This window comes from Anastrepha obliqua, chromosome 3 (assembly GCF_027943255.1).
Source record: "Anastrepha obliqua isolate idAnaObli1 chromosome 3, idAnaObli1_1.0, whole genome shotgun sequence".
Taxonomy (NCBI): Eukaryota; Metazoa; Arthropoda; class Insecta; order Diptera; family Tephritidae; genus Anastrepha; species Anastrepha obliqua.
Window position 1 is genome coordinate 11,347,920 of NC_072894.1, and position 18,246 is coordinate 11,366,165.

At 36.9% G+C, this 18,246-nt stretch overlaps 1 protein-coding gene across 2 annotated transcripts in view; it reads right to left on the bottom strand.

The window, feature by feature from the left end:
* The window catches only part of LOC129242916 (four and a half LIM domains protein 2), a 167,970-nt gene that overhangs the window by 92,138 nt on the left and 57,586 nt on the right, over window positions 1–18,246 (bottom strand). The window lies entirely within an intron of this gene.

Below are 18,246 nucleotides of genomic sequence, written 5' to 3' on the forward strand. Positions count from 1 at the left end.
CACATGTGACTAAGTAGCACAGTGAGCACTGCTGCTCTCTCCAAAACAGAAAGCTTAATTAACACATGTTGAAGTGCATAGACGCATATGCCTTCTATGCGAGTTAATGCGGCACAGTGGCATAAAAATGATACAATTGAGGGTTTCGTGATACACAACTTTTGAAATATTCAAAGCTCAGAAAGTTAGAAATAAGATCGAGACGTCAGCCTAACAGGTATATGAAGGTAGATCCGCCACATTTAACAGATATAACTGCGGCAATAAAAATGATGAAAGATGGCAAGGCTAGGGGCAACGACGGCATCCCTGCTAAATTTTTCAAGGTCGAAATCGAAGCTATGGCGCTTGTGCTGATGCCGTAGTTCTAGAGAACATTTTTGTAGAACGATTTTCCTTTGCCTCATAATAGTGAATGGCCTCAGTTTCAGCGAAAGCCTCCTCAATCGAGCGAAATTTCTTACCGGCGGACTTTTTTTTGTTTGGTCTGCGAACAGCCAGCAGTCGCTGGAAGCCGAAATCTGGCGAAATTTCTTCCTCGCGAGCATTTTTTTGTTTGGTCTGCGAACAGCCAGTAGTCGCTGGAGGCCGAAATCTGGCGAATACGATGGATGTGGGAACAATTCGAAGTTCAATTCATGAAGTTTTGCCACAGCTCAGGATCATCAACACGTTCTTGTTTTTGGTCAGCAGTGAGCAAACGTGCCACCCACTCTGAACAGAACTTTCTCATAGTCAAATGCTCATGCAATATAAATCCAACACGTTTTTTTGATATCTTTACGATGTCAGCTAACTCACACAACTTCATTTTCGATCATTCAAAACGAGTTTGTGGATTTTGTTGATGTTTTCTGGAGTAACCATCTCATTTGGACGTCTATTTGGACAAGTCAGTAACCCATCGTTTTATTGTTGTTTCTGATGAATCGGAGTCCCTATAACATTTCTCAAGCCATTGCTTCGCTTGAACGGTATATCAATTGAGTAACGCATTGTTTAGGTTTTGCGGGGATACCAAATTCAGACTTTGCGGCATTCGTTGGTTGGTTGGTTAAAGTGGTGATTCCAGAATCCAACTAGCGCTTCCACACCATTTTGTTGCCACATCCTCGTTACCAACTTGTTTTCCAGTTATTTGCAGTATGACTATATCCAGTCTGTGGTTCAGGAACCTTATCAGGTTGTTGACGTCTAAGCCAGACAGTTGTTCGAGACTCTCGAACAGCGGTTGACCCAGGGTTAACATTCGGTCCTTCTATAGGGCAGATTGTTTCCTTTTTCGGCATATAGGCAACTCTTTTTGGTACTGTCGAATGCAGCTTTGAAGTCTACGCAAAGATGGTGTGTGTCGATTCTCCTTTCATGGGTCATTTCCAAGATTTGGCGTATTGTGAATATCTGGTCGATGGTGGACTATCCAGTTTTAAAGCCACACGATAAGATCCAATCAGTTGGTTGATTATAGGCTTCAGTATTCCACACAATACGCACGCTAGTACCTTCTAGGCGATATTTAAAAGACTGATGCCGCGATAATTGACAGAGATTGCAGGATCCCCCTTCTTATGGATCAAGCAGAGTACACTTAAATTCCAATCGGCAGGCATGCTTTCATCCGACCATATTTTGCATAGGAGCTGATGCATGCATCTTACCAGCTCCTCGCCGCCATGTTTGAATAGTTCAACTGGCAATCCGTCGACGCCCGCGGCTTTGCTGTTCTTTAGCCGCGTTAGCGCTATTCTCACCTCGTCATGGTCGGGTAACGGAACGACAATTCTGTCGTCAACGATTCAGGTATCGGGATCTTCACATTCTCTGTGACATGGGCAGTTGTTACTATTTAGCAAGTTCGAGAAGTGTTCCTTCCATAATTTAAGTATGTTCTGGAAGCCAGTCACCAGCGCGCCGTCTTTTCTGGTAGAAATTTCGGGCGTTCTTCCTATTAGCCAGCGCCTCAAACTTTACGCAGTCAAGTATTTCGGTCGCCTCGCTTCGTCCTTCTGATTCGTTTTTCAGGTGCAATCAGATGCAAAGCCCTTACTATACGCTTAATTTGTTTTGTTGGCGCTTTTCTTGTTGCTCATGCTAATATAGCTGAATATTAGTTCATATTTTATTCTGCACATGCATATTTATATGAAGAAATTTAATTTTTTTTCTTACTAAATCGGGATCCCTAAATTAGATCTTTTTCTTGCTCTGCGTATCCATGCTGGATGTGCGCGTTTACATACAAAAGTTATTCTGATTTGAGACATTCGTTTGATAGGCCATATGGTTAATGAAGCCATTAAATTCATGTCTGTTCCTCGCTGCTTTTGTTAGTTCGCTGTGCGTTGTTTTGAGACCTGTCCACTCTTTCATGTTGTCAAGCCACATAATTTTTTTCCTGTCAACTCCTCTTCGTCCTTCGAATTTTCTTCGCATGAGCAGTTGTAAAATATCGTATTTTTTTCCACTTGTATGTTAAAATTATTTACATATATAAGTACATATATTTAAAATTTACTATGCAGAGAAAAAGTTTGGTTTTTTCAATATTTCCCTTCATAAAGCCTCGACATCATTTCACTGTACAGCTTTGAGAAACGTTTACTGAGAGCAAGGCGTTCTGACATACAAACAGGTATTTATTTTTAAAAGCATTTCCATTGAAGCAAAGTGCATGCTCCCAGTGTGCATACAGATCCACCACATGGCCTCCATGCCATTCCTTAATGAGGGAATTGAACCGCTGCCAGCGGTGGAATAAAATAAAAATCTCCAATTTTCACAAAGCTTAAATGAGCGCACTCACGTCAAAAACCGCTGTGTGGCGCACCAGATAGTGAAGCAGCTCGTCCGTCTGGCTGATGGACAGCCAGACTCAGAAACAAACAAACGACTGTCAATCGTAGACGTCAGTGCTCGTTGGCAGGCACTTTAAAGACCTCCAATTGAACAATGCAGGTGCAGGGGTTGGGGCAAAAGTATTAATTTACGCAATTTTTGTGCCAAAAATATATGTACACATGTTTATATGTATGTGTATGTGTAGGTGTATGCGTAACGCATTTGTTTATGTTTGTTGGTGGATAAAAACAAACAGGAAACATATGAAATAGAAATATTGAAATTTGCAATTTGGGTTAGTGAAAATTTGTACGATCAGATGTGGGATCTGGCGACGTGAAGCGGAGTAGGTGAACGAAATTTAATGGAAGTTGTAATAAATCAAACCGCAGACTGCTCATTCTGTTCGGCGTGTCAAAAGTGTTAACGGAAAATTATGGATGTATGCATAAATGTGCGAGGATACGTATAAAATATGCAAAAATTTATGAGTAGAAATTTTGAAACATTTTAGTTTATGGCTGCTCCGTGTGAAAAATATTTCTGCATAAACAAATAATGCAAATAATTGATGGAATTCATTTGGAAATGCAATGTAAGCGAAACAGCGAAAAAATACGCATACAAATCAGCTTTGATAATAAATGCGCTAATTATTAATTGAAAACCCAAAATATTCGTCAACACCCTTGAGTATTGTTTAGACTAAGCTGCGGCTTCAATTTGTATAATTCCTCTGGAAGTTATCCTACAAATGGCTGCGGTTCTTTTGGAGGTTTTTGCTGCCTAGCCGACTAGCAGCTGATAGTTTGTGAGAAGCAAAATTGCCTACTGGGAGTTGCTCAACGTTACATTGGCAAAAAGCAAAAGAAATGAACAGTTTTTAAATTCAAGCACTAACGCAGCGATGAACAAGAAAAACAAAAAAACGCCCACAAAACCCATTTAAACCCCTCGGCACGCTTTCATTATCACCATGCGGTTAGCTGTTTGCCTTCTCATAAGCGCCACATCATCTTACCGTTTCGTCGGTCGCCTCACGCCCGTCCATCTTTCCATCAACGCTTCGCTTCAGCAGTGCACACGACACGACAGTAGCGTCACGACACGCGAAATCCGATCAAGCATAAATGCTAGATCGGCGAGTCAGTGGGACGTCGTTAGACCAGCGATCTTAAGGCGTTGCAGGCGCGTCCACAAAATTTACTTACTCTAATTATTTTCACTCACATGCAGAGGAAATGTAAAAATTAAATTATATTTTGGGAGCCAAAATTTTTGCTTTGAAATTTCTTTTGACATTGCGTGTGTTCTCATATTTTGAAACACTAATGCAAAAATATTTCAATTACACATTTTAGTAATGGACGAATGGACGCACAAGATTTATTTCATTGTATGTGTGTAAATATGTACATACATACTCGCGTGTTTAGAAAGGCTTTTTACTGCTAATTTTACATTTGCTTTACCTTTTGCGCTTTTTGCAAGTTCCAATAAAGTTTTATTTAATCGAAAATAAAAAAATATTAAATGTTGAGTGATTTTGTTGATCCAAAAACGATGAATTCAGATTAGTGGATTTTTGAAAAGGCCACAGGTATCGACATTTCTATAAAGTTCTTTACAGTGGCTGCTGAGACTTTTTTCATGATATTTGACAATGTTTTTCGAGTTAGAAGTTCTTTTTTCTTATTTTGTTTATTTTTTGTTATTCTTTTAAAATTTTTTTTTCTTATTCTGTTTGTTTTTTTTGTTACTTTTTTAATGTTTTTTTTTCTTATTTTTTTTATTTTTTTCTTATTCTTTTAAAATTTTTTTCTTATTTTGTTTATTTTTTTTTTGTTATTCTTTTAAAGTTTTTTTTTCTTATTCTTTTTATTTTTTTGTTATTCTTTTAAAGTTTTCTTTTCGTTTTTTTTCGTTAATATTGTGCAGTCCGTAACCAAAGGCATCTAAATCAAGCTTTTGAACTTCATAAAAAATTAAAACAAAACATCAAAAATTCAAATTCAAATTTTTCATTTTTTTAACCTGAATTTTTAGGAAAATATTGTATAGTAAAATAAGTACAAGTCGTAAGCGGCTACGAATTAATTTAAATTAAAAAAAAAAAGATTTTTAATATTACATATTTCGTAACCCAACTTCTAATCTTTAATTTAGAAAAATTCAACAAATTTACATCCAAATTTTCAACTTTTTAGCCTGAACTTTTTAGTTAAAAGTTTTTTTTTATTGTAGTAAAATAAGCTTAAGTTTTAGGCGGCTAAAAGTGTATTTTAATTATGAAAAAAAATTCTATTTTTAATATTAAGTATTTCGTAGCCAAACTCGTATAAATCTAACTATCAAATTTCAAATTTTGAAAAAATCAAAACAAATTTCATTCGAATTTTCAAATTTTAGCCTGAATTTTTAGATAAAAGTTTGTTTTAGTAAACAAGTACAAGTTGTAAGCGGTTAAAAATTTATTTGAAGTAAAAAAATTCCATTTTCTTAATATTGCATATTTCATAACCAAACTCATAGAAATCAAACTTTGACACTTTAAAAAACGTTTAGAAAATTTAAATCAACAAAATTTTCAAATCAACAAATTTCCATCTATATTTTCAACCTGAAGTTTGATAGAAATTTTTGTTTAGTAAAATAAGTACAACTTAAAGTGGTTAAATAATCGGTTAAATTTTTAATTATTTTTTTCTATATTTTCCATATAAAAATGCATTTCTTGTCGAAGAAAAAAAATGCACAAGATCGTTTGCTAGGAAAATTAAAAGAAACGACGCCATTTTTTTATAAATTGCGTTTGTTATAGGTATGAAAAAATCGTAACAGCCAGCATCTTCTTCTTCTTAGCTTCACAATCCGTGGTGGGCCATAGCTTCATCAACAGCCAGCATAAAACAAATAAAAAAAGAATTAAAAAACCACAGCTATTTTTTAGCCACTTAAAACTTGCACTTTGTTAACCAAAATTTTAAAAACAAATATTTACCAAAATTCAATGAGTTTTGAAATTGCACACTCGAAAATTTTCTAAAAATCATAGTAAAATAATAAAATTTTAAAATTTAGCTGAAAACTTCTTGAATGTCTCTAAATTTTGTATAAAGCCTGAAAGTTCGATTTACATGGTAACAGGGGTTTCAGTTAAAGAATGAAAAATGTAAAAAACAAATAAAACGCAAAAGCCATGTAACTTGAAAAACATTGCTAATATTAAAAAAAACCATAATGCACTCAGTATGCCTGTCACTGATAATCTGGTAAATGTGCATCCTGGAAACAATACAGCCTTCTAGTTGCATGTAATAATTGGCGCCCAGCCACTTTTATGTTCGCTTTGTTTGGCTCTGCTCACTGATACTAGGTAACTTTCATTAGACCGCGTTCCTACAGAGCAAATTTTGTTGCTTAAAATTTGCGATCTCCCATTTGGTGTTCCCGTCGTGTTCTCACACCTTACAATTGTTAGTTTTTGGTTGACAGTCAACAACAACATTGAGAAGAAAGAGACCACAAATGATGCTGACAGAGCACGAGCACAACAAGTAACAAGTTGAAGCAACAAATACTTAATATTTATTAAGTTCATCCAAATAAGTGTAATTTTTAAGATATCAAAATTTAATACAAATATTCCTCAAAAGTGATATGATCGCCTTCAAAGTACTCCCCATCAACAGCAACACACTTATCTCAGCGTTCGATCCAGCTCTCGAAATATTTCTATCAGAACCGTCTTCGAGTTTTCCATTACTTGCTTTCGGCTCTAAAAACGTGGTTTTTTTACTCGATCAAACCGAAAAAATTCGAGACATATCAGATGAATTCGGTGGTGGCTGTTGGATGGCATTCGTATGGGTTTTGGTCAATAATTGAGGGATAATGATGGCCCTGTGCACAATCCACGAGTTGTTTTCCCACAAACCCTCTCTTTTTTAACAAATTACTTCACGTAAATGTCTCATAGTGCCTAAATAATATATAATCCTTATTAACTGTCTGACCTTCTGCGCTCGAGGTGTACATACAATGCCGTTGTAATGCATAAAAACCGTGAGCGTTGCTTTCTTTTTTTGACTCAAAACGAAGTGGGTTTTTTGGTCATGATTTATGCAGAGCTCTCCATTCACTCACTCGCCTGATGTCTGCATTGCGTGACGTACTCATAAACTCACGTTTCGTCTTTAGTAATGACTCGTTTAATGGTCCGATTCAGCCTTGGAAATCATATCTTTGGCTCCTTTTTTGCACTAATTGAAGGTCCTTTGGACGAACATTGCAGCAAATCGGTGCAAGCACAAATAATTAAGTGAAATGTGTTGAACGGGCCCATAACTAATGTTCAAGTCCTCCTCTCTGATGGTTAATTTGCTGTTATTGATCAGCTTTACTTTCACTTTTTTGAAGGTTTCATCAGTTTTCGATGGCGATGGCCCACTAACTACATACCTACGTTGGTCATCCTCGATGGACTCACGATCTCTTCTGAAGCGTTTATGTCGCGCGTAAATGGCTGTATTTTTTAGAGTATAAGTACCGAAACAGTTTTCCAACATTGCTAAGGTTTTTGCACCATTGAATCCATTTTTAACGTAAAATTTAATATCAACTCGTAGTTGCAAATTCAATTCCTCTGCCACTAACTGTACTTAGAGGTTCCACCATTGCTACCGTTAATGTCAATGCTGCTTACTTCGACGCCTCCTCTTCTTTGCTTTTTATTGAGGCAGCCCGGACATTTCCGACGTGTATGGAGAAGGTGTATTTGCAAAGTTCAAAAATGGCGACTTTGACGTCGATGACACGTCCTGCAGCGAAAGGCCTTGTGAATTCGATAAAGCACGTCTCCAATCCAGTCGCGAATTGGCGGAAAAATTAACTGCGCTTATAAAACGATTCTCAATCACCTTCATTTATTGAAATTTAGCGGAAAATTGGGACCCTGGGTGCCTCACGAACTCAACGAAAAAACGAAAAACAAAGAAAGTCGCCTTCGAATTGTTTATCAGCATCTCGCCCGCCATCCAACAACACGCGGTCATAACAGCGCTTTTTGTACTGAATCGTCTCGAGAGATGAGTGAGACGAGAAATGGTGCTTATACATAAATATGAAGAAAGAAAAGGAGTGGGTAGCTCCAGGAGACACGCCGAAGCCGAGAGTCAAGCCGGATCTTCATCCAAAGAAGATCGTGATACAGGTTCGGTGCGACTAGGAGGGCATGATGCACTAGGAGATGTTCGAGAAGAAGGCCACGGTCAACAAGAAGCCCTACATTGCCTAGCTACACCGCGTGAATGAGGCTATTGGGCTGCAAATACCTGATCCACGTGGTCAATGGTTAAATGGTAGTAAAAGGTTAAGGTATGCGCCTTTAACACTGCGACCATATTGATCTATTGTGCACTCTATGCTGTCTATTGACTGTTAAGTATGCTTATGAATTGTACCAGCTCCTTCTGAGGGAGTGATTGTACGTCTTCATCTATAAGCATGAACTTGTTTAAAAACTTTTTCCTTCTATGCGTTAACCCCGGACATTCGATGATGAGATGTTCTATAGGCTCCTCATCTTCGCAGCAAAATCTTCAGGTGCTGGTGTTAGTTATGCCTAATTTATGTAAGTGTTTGTTGCAGGTGAAGTGACCCATGAGGGCGCCTGTGTGAGTGCGAATGATCGTTTTGTTTAACGTGTTAAGAACTTTTTGGAGGGTCTAAGACCCTTACGTTGTTCCAATGCTGATTTATTAGAGTTTTGGCCCATCCACATGGTCAAACTACACTTCTTCACGACAACGCTAGACCACATGTTGCACAAGTCGTCAAAGCCGCACTCCAAGAGCTCGAATAGGAGGTCCTTCAGCATCTGCCGTATTCTCGGGACCTTGCACCGACCGACTACTATCCTTTCCGTTTCCTGTCAAACCATACGAAGGGCGTTACCTTCGATAACAAAGAGGTCCTTAAAAACTGGCTCAACAGCTTCTTTGATACCAGGCCAGGCGATTTGGTGTCATGGGGATTGGGTCAAGAGGTGGGAAAAGGTTGTAAGCAACAACGGCGAGTATATACAATAATTGATTAACTTATTGATATAATTATTGTTTTTTGTTAAAATAAAAGTCTTCGGTAAAAACGCTACGAACTTACTCCCCAACCTGCTAAAAATATTTGCCCTAGCAACTATTAATTTTTACTCCTACTATTTCCGCTCATACACCCGTTTCCAAAATTATAAAAAATTCATAATTTTTTTCGGTGAGTTGTCACGTCTTCTCTTTCACACAAAGTATAGGCAATTTTTTTTTTTATATGGAAGAAAAAGCCTTGCTTCATTGCGATTGGTCAACTTCAAAAGAGAGTACTGACGTACAGCAAAATTAAAGATTAACTCTCAACCGCAAATTCCACACCGAAAATAAATTGCACAGTTCTCAGTTCTCTAGTACTTTGTTTTTGCTCATTTAAATTATTCGCCTTATAATAACAGCGGAAAAACCGAACACAAAACTTATGACTACAGAAGGTAAAGCAAACTTACAGAAAAACAGAAAGACACATTTCGATTGTAAGTAGGCAATTCAAAATAAAAATGTTGTACTATTTGTTGCACGTAGGACGAAAGTACATATATTTTTAAGGCTGGCGAGCGACTGATGTGAGAATTGTAAGAAATTTGCATATTAATCAAGACAAACAAATGAAATGCCACAATTAAAGGCGATTACTTGTAGAGGAGAGATACGTAAGTGTCTAATCGCCATAGCAGATATGTAATGGGGTGGGGCAGAAAGTGGTTATGGCGCGAGCAAGGGCGAACATCTATGCACAAAAATATGCATATAGAAATCAACAAATAAATAAATAAATAAATAAAATGCTTGTGAACGGACTGCTGAGACCCTGAGACCGCCCAACATCGCATATTTACAGACTCGGCGGGTTGCCGTGAAATATGAAGCGCATTTTAGCAGGTACTTATTCATGAAAAGTGTGTATAAATAAATAAAAAAAATATATATATTAAATACAAAAATATAAATTAAAGACAAAAATATTAAACATACAAAACAATAAACAAATTTCGCGAACGATTATGGTAAAAAGTGCAATTAGGGAAAAATTACATTTGCGATCGCTGACAATTCAGAAACGTCGCTCAACGACAATGCAAAACGATATAATTTTCAAAAACTGCTGTCCACACGCAAAAGAGACTGAAAATTGTTAAGTATAAAAATATAAGGCGAGTACGTACATATATAGCACAGAGTACGTCCATATGCAAAGTGTGGTACGTGTAAAAGTGGCATCAAAATTGCATTTGTGTATGTGTATGTATGCTTTAGAATCATATGCAGCTTGCCAACTGGTGTTTTTTCCGTATTTAGTGGACGGCAAAATCTAGAACACTTAAAATTAAAAAAAAGTAATAACAATAATGCGACAGCGCAAAATATCCATTGCATATACAGTTTCTAGCTTTGAAATAGTAAAAAAATGCTGCAGCCAGAACAAAAATGCAAAAATCGATGAGAATTCACAGCCAATTGAAAATTTCACTTTATTTTACTAATATTAAAATGGTTATAAAATTGCATACCCAGAATTTTTTTTAAAGATTCTGAAAAAAAAACTTGGAAATTTTGATGAATGTTTTGGTTTTTATTTTATTTTTTTTTTGTTTTTCGTGGTCAGGCGGCCATTAAATCAATGAATGCGGCTATACTAAGATCAAAGACTGCACAGGAATGCCCAGCAGCCCCAAATTATATTAGCGACATATTCAAGGTCAGCCTTATTTGGGGTCCGGGGCACAGAGATATTGAGGGAAATTGTAAAGCCGATGAGTTAGTCGGGAAAGGTACTGCTTGTTTGTTTGTTTTGTTTGTTAACAGCAATAGTAGCCCCGCCAGTGTCGGGCATATCACCGGTCGTCTTCGTCTAGCTCATCTAGAGGTAGGCCCAGGAAACATGTTGTTTCGACGGGTTGGGTCCAGAGGGAGAGGGGTGCAAGATGAGTCGGTTTTAGGGGGCATGTGAAAAGGTGGTATGCTGGATATATGTTTAGTATGTCGGGGTCGATTCTGGATAAGTAGGAGTTTAGTCTTCACATGCCGGACATATGTTTGTTAAGTCGGGGTCGATTCTGGATAAGTAGGAGTTTAACCTGCTACAATATTCAGAACGTAATTGTGCCAGTGTTACACTAGTCTCACGAGGAAGCTGGAACTCTTCATCTGCTATAGGTGGTGGTTGGACTCCGATTACGACATTCACAGGACGGGAGCTTAAGAAGGTGGTGACGGTCTCCCGGTAAATGTCGTTTATTGACTGTCTAAACACTGTCAGGTCCAGTAGATTTCGGTCAGTTTTGTCCTGGATTTCGTCAGCGTAGTTTAAGAGATGTCTCCTGACGGCTCAGGCTCATGCAGGTGTCTGCAGGGGTGAAACCTGCGGTAACATCCCAGCAGGAATTGCTTGCTGAGCTGTTTGTTATGCTCCATTACTGGAAGTATTTGAGCCTCGTTGTGTAGGTGTTGAACCGGGGACATCAAGAGGCAACTGGTCGCTATCCGAATGTCGTGTCACTAGTTCCAGGCGACCAGAAAGGCGCTGCATAGTTCTTTGTCTTTACCCCAAGTGCTGCCGGCAAGCGATTCGAAGACCTTGTTGTGATTTTGGACTTTAGTGGCAATTGCGGTCGTGTGCGCAGAGAAGGAGAGCAAGCTGGTGTGTCGTTGACTTTTACCTTAAGCGACAGGTCAAACTGGTGGTCCAGGTGGTGAAAAGGGTCGCCGTGGATTTAGTGGGGGAAAGTTAGAGATTCCTCGCAGTAAAAAAGCGAGAAAGGTCGTTGAGGTAGTTGTGCACTTTGGAACACAGGCCATCGATGTCATTGCCCGACGCCATTATCATACAGTCGTCAGCGTATGAGACCAAGGAGTCTTGAGACCACTGCTCTTCAACTGCGCCGTGATAAAATTACCATTAAGATGCCTATGGCCACGAGTAAACGAATAACAAGAAAAGAAACATTATCCAAGAGGCCAATAGGTCATGGAAATATGAAGATACATGCGTAACAACTAGGCTATTATGAGCTCAAAAAACAAACAAAAAAATAAAAATTCAAAGGAATCGGTCAAGCGGTCATTGTCTATTTGACAGGCATTCCAATACTGCGTTTCATAGGAGCCACAAAATAGTTCTACGAAGGAAAGTGAATGAGGTTGCCGTGCAGCACAGTGGTATGAAAACGGACCTGTAAGGTCCAAGTGAGTAGGAACGAGTAGGAACTGTACGCTCCTTGATGTGCCTCATTTTGTAGGTGCTGTAGTGGGGCCATCGGGAGGCACCGAGGTCTACAGGCCCACGGTCATTTGTGACCAAGGAGCATAGCTGAGCTCCAAGCTGCCGGGGGGGGGGGTCGGTAGGTTGCGGATAGCCAGAAGGCCTGTACTAACAGGTTAGTTGTGAATAAGTCTTGACAAATAAGCAACCCCCGACAAAGAGCGGCAGAGGAGGAGGAAGCGGTACAAAACCTAGTATCTCCGTTGATGCCTCTGCGACAAGGCGACTAAACACCATCTTTAAATAGATGCCCTTCGCGAGGGCGCTATGATAAAAAAAATCCAGGAGCGCCAGACTCAAATTGAGCGGTTACCCTGGTCAGCGTCTGTTCTCCATAGATTACAATATGTTAGCGTGGCCTCCGGGTTATCACGATTGATGCCAGTAAGATACTGATTATGGCATACTGGTTTGTAAGCAGAAAGCGATCGGGCTGGAACAGTGAATCTCTGTAATCTGAGTAAGCGAAGTGAAGTCTAGTTGAAATGACTTGCAGAAGGGTTTGTTGCTCGTCCTCCCTATTAAAACTTGACAGGTCTCACAGAGCGCTCAAAGCGCGTAGTCTTTATTGACTCTGTAGGCTGGGTTGAAATGACTCCCCATTAGTTCCGGCTTGCAGTCTGGCTCTGAAGGACCAGTGTCAACCCTAGTATGGACTCCCTGTTTCATAGATAACCGCAGGACTTACGGCAACTACATGCACGTGCGGAGATAGCGGTTGTGAGTGCGGGCCCATATAGAATGGACAATTAATGCACAAATGACACAAAAAAGATTGTAAAACGATTGGAGTTTTGAGTTATATGGTTTTTATTCGATAATGCACTATACTTTAATAAAAACATTCAAAATTCAATACAAAAAAAAAATTTTAAATCTTGATAATTCGACGTGCTCCTAATATTTTGAAAGCAGGCGTACATATGGATTGGTGAGACGTAATCAGACGAATCTCCAATACTCTATAAAACTATTTTAGAACTACAGACACACATTTTTGATTGTATATAGAATAATTTACTCCCCATCAAGCAATAAAAAATATGTGTTAATACATTTTATGCCGGATTTGTTTATGGATATAAAGTTATGAAACGGGGTGTACAGAATTTCCTGATTCAAAGTGGTATAAAATGTTTGTACCCACTACTCTTTTACTGCTCGCAACTGTTATATGTTACATTTTGCATACTTGCAATAAAGAAATTATAGGAAAGCAGCAATAAAATCAAAAATTTAAAAATAGTGAAGAAATTAAAAAATGCGCAAATGTTTCTCATACGCCTCGACACTTTTTCGCGATATTCACACAAACGAGCACACAAATGGTATGAGATGCATTCGTTTTTGTTTTTTTTTCTTTTTTTGTTCTTCATTTTGCAGTGTGATTTTTCGGCTAAAAATACGCGCCTGATTTTATGCTTAAACTCTTTGTGAATTTCGGTGGTTTTTTTATTTTATTATCATTTTTCTTGTATTAATCTCTTTCGCTACTCAGCGTGCTACCACCAAATCCGCCATTGCCTTTGTCACTTGTATTAATAATATTGCAGTTTTATTCTGGCACTGGTCGAAATCCCCGACGTTCGTTCATAAATATGCATTTGTATCGTTGCCGAAAAGCTAATTGGAGCGTCCGTAACAAATTTAAGGCAGAAAAAAATTTTTGCTCTGCATCAGATACAGCGAAGTGGGCCGTGAAATACTATATGCATGCATATTTATTGGCAAAGAAAAAAAATTTAATTGCCACACTCATTGTTTTGACTAATTTGTATACTCGTATATATGCATATACTTATATATGCTTTTACTATATTACATACATATGTACATGCGATTCATAATTAAATTTGTTTGTTTTGTGTGACATCCTGATACAGCTTTCGTAAAGTCGATTTATTAAGAATAATCTTGAAGTAATTTTCAGCAAATTGTCAAATTTGTCTTTTGTTTATTTTGCAAAGAAAATAGCAGTCGCGCTCCATGAAGAGGCGTCTTGTAAGGTGCAGCGCTTCAGTTCTTCATAATTGTATATCTACTTACGGTACAGGTACCAATTCTGACCCTTGCAGTTTTCCAAAAAAAAAAAAAATTTGATGTTGTATCCTTAGTTTCAAGACGAGTAATATGACGATTATTAGTCTTTGACTGGTTAGCCGCAGTGGAAAAGGTTTAACTGGTTTTACTAGAGTTTGAATTTGGAAGCTTTAGCCATCGGTTCCTATTCTTATTCCTTAATTATAGGGTCCACCATTTGAGATATATACTAATGCCCGCCATACATTCGCCTTCGCCTAAATTAATAAAGTAAAATCAAAAAATTTTCAAAATATTAAACAAAATAAAAAAAAAAATATTTTTATTAATTTTCTATCTCTTCCCAGCGGATAAGCAACATTTTTGGCCTACTCATTTGGAGCATTGTTGGACAATTTATCTAGGGTATCAAGTCTAGCGTAAGCTATAAATAGTTGGCATGTTAAAATATCTTAGCCGTCGATTACTGCAGGTTAAGAATTAAATTTAGTGATACGGACGCTGCGGTCAACCACCAGAAACGTTCACCTATAACTATCGCCATAGTTTCCGCTTGTTTGGCTGTTTTTGACAAAATAGATTTTATTTTTTTTCCGGCATAATAAAACTTTTTTTCTATTAACAGCACAAATTATATGACGCGTGTACGTGAATCACGAAAATTTAAATCAGAAAATTAAATTTGATTAACCTTCAAAAAATGTGCTTGCGAGAATAATTTTTCCCATTTTTTTCTTTTTAACCGACGTAACATAGAAATGAGTTGTGAATGGTAGGAAAATATGTAGTTTTTAGAATGTGGAAAAAAATTAAGAGAAACAGAACAAAATTTCATTCTCACGCATATGTATTTTTAAGGCATTACTGCTCAAATGACTATTAATCAATATGACAACTTAATAACTGCTCTATTTACTTATATATTACCAAAATGCATTTTTGATACCAAATTCAAAAAAAAGCTTTAAGTAATTTTGGAGACCTACAACTACTATTCATAAGTTTCCTTATTTTACTGAATTTTATTTTTGAAACAGTTGGCAACGCTAATAAAAAATATGTTCAAAATTTATTTTAAAAAATTTAATTAATAATTCTTTCTGTATTTTAATTATTCAATTTGTTGCATTTCGTTTTTTAAACTGTTGGTAACCCTATTAAAAGTATTTTCAATACAATTTTAAAATCACAAAAAAATGAATTAACCATTTCAAACAGATGTCACACATCTTTAATTATATTTTCTAAAAAATAAACTCCCTTATATTACTTTATTTTATTCTATTCACTTTAACTACATTTTTCAGACAGCTGGCAACCCACTTCGAAATTTTTTCGAAATTAAGCTATCTTAAACTTTTTTTCATTTTCAGGCAGAACTGGTGGCGTTCAGAGAAGCATGCAAATCACTAAAACTCTACAAGGAAGTTGGTGCAAGAGTAGCTATCTTTTCAGACAGCCAAAGAGCTATAAAGACCTTAGACTCCAACTCCACTTCATCCAAACTAGTCTTACAGTGTAGAGTGGAGCTGGATATGCTTAGTCATTGGCTTGAAATCATTTTGATATGGGTTCCCGGTCACAGGCACATAGATAGCGGATGAGCCAGCAAGAAAAAGTTCGATACTAGAAATAGCAGAGGCGGAGGCAGTTTCCACCCTACTTAACACAATAAAAGCATCCATTGCTTCACACTATCATGCTTTAGCCGAAAGAAGATGGAAGCAACGAACTACATGCATTACAACAAAAAACACATGGCCGTCATACAAAATCCAAAGGACGAAAGATCTCTTAGGATGCTCTCGGTCAAACATCTCACGCATCACTGCAACCCTTACAGGCCATTGGAAAGTTGGGAATCATGCAGCCAGACTCAATATCCCCTTCAATCCCATCTGCAGAAGCTGTCAAGCGGAAGGAGCGAAGGAAAGCCTTTTCCACTACTTATGTGAATGTCTAGTGCTAGCTAGGGCACGACTCCGCTCCTTTGGTAAACCTTTCTTGCAGCAAATTAATGAGATCTCAGGCAACGAGATAAAGAATTTGCTGTTATACTTGGACCTCACTAAACGGTGCTGGTCACTAATTAGGATTATTTCAGTGGAAATACTCAACCACTTCAACAACAACAACTACAACAATCCTGTCAGACTGCATATTTCTGCTCAACTAAGCTTAATATTACTTATCGCACTCAAAAAGTAATGCATAAGCGAAGGCAGTCGTCAGAGAGCATATAAAGTTGTCAGCTGGCCACTTTGAGCAAATTAAAATTTGATGGTATGTTCTCACTAAGAAATGCGTTACATCGAAAAATCGAAATTAAATCGAATTGAATCGAAAAAACTGTGTGTATCCCCTAAAATAGCTTTGAAAATAACATAATTTATTTTTTATATTATTTACTATTCAAGGTCAATATCTATGCTCAATTCGTAAACAAAGAGAAAATGCGCTCTTGACTTTCAACTAGTAAAAAAATGTTTTTTAAATGCTAAATTTGACATATCAAATTGGGTCTGAAAATTATAATTTAATTTATGTTTTTCACATTTTCAAAATAGCTCAATTAAAAGATGTTGGACAAATATTCCTCATTTTATTTTTAGTCGCATAAAAATGGATGGCGTACTTAAAAATAAAACCTGTGCAATTTATTTTTAAATATGAATAAAAATAAATTTGAAAAATATTTGAAATTCATAAACACTTGAAATAATTCACAAAAGAAAAATTTATTGAAATATTAATATTAATTTTATAATTCAATTCTCTTGTACTATATTAAAAACTTCATAATATTGTGTTGATATTTCTAAAAAATATTTCTAACAAAATATACTGATGAGTTAAGATTTTTCTTTCGTTTTGACTTATATTTTGCTTGAATGGCGTGAATATTTATTTATATTATTTCGAATAAAATTCGCTTGCACATATGTATAAAGGTGTAGGAAAAGATCTTTTTTTTTTTTTTGGTATGCACTTACGCACATAATTTCAAAATTTCACAAAAAATTCATAAAATATTTAATCGGGCCACGACAAGTTAGATTAAGCGATCTAGGCAAACACCCGTGTTAATTGTATTTTATTGCTTGTATTTATGTAATATTTATGTAGATATTTATATGTATGTATGATTAATATAAACATACATACATATGTTATACAAAGATTGCACAATTTTAGCCAGAATCGAAACAATTCGCTGGTACTATTTGGTTTTCCATAGCATTTTTGTATTTTCCTTTATTTTACAACGACTGTTTGCTATTTGGCAAAGGGTAAGTATTCATTCTATAGAACTCTTTCTGCTTTACGAAACTATGTTAATTGTATTTTTCAGTTATTTAATATTTTATTCGTTTTGAGGCTTAGAAATGGAATACCCAGGAAGCAAATATCAACATTTTCGACACCTGCTCTTCTTTGCTTTCCATCGAGGTCAAAAAGCTGCCAAAGCAGCCCGGGACATTTGCGACGTGTATGAAGAAGGTGTCATAGGCGAGTCTACGGGACGGAAATGGTTTATCTATACTAATATTATAAAGAGGAAAACTTTGTTTGTTTGTTTGTTTGTTTGTTTGTTTGTAACGAATAGGCTCAAAAACTACTGGACCGATTTTAAAAATTCTTTCACCATTCGAAAACTACATTATCCAAGAGTAACATGGATTATATTTTATTTTGGAAAAAAATAGGGTTCCGTAAGATATTTGGATTTTTCGGACACAAACTGAAAAAAATCTTATATATAAAATAAAGTCAACTTTTTGTGTGTGTTCGCTAACCGGCCGTGTCTGCACCGAATTAAACCAAACTTACACACATTGTTAAGAAGGTATTGAAGATGGTTTCCGTATAGTTTGGATACCTATTGGTGGATAGGGCTGGAGATATAGGTCAAAACGTGGACCCGGGTAACCTTCGGATGTGTATGTACCATATGGGTATCAAATGGAAGCTGAATGCTTTAGTTCAGAATATTTCCATCCG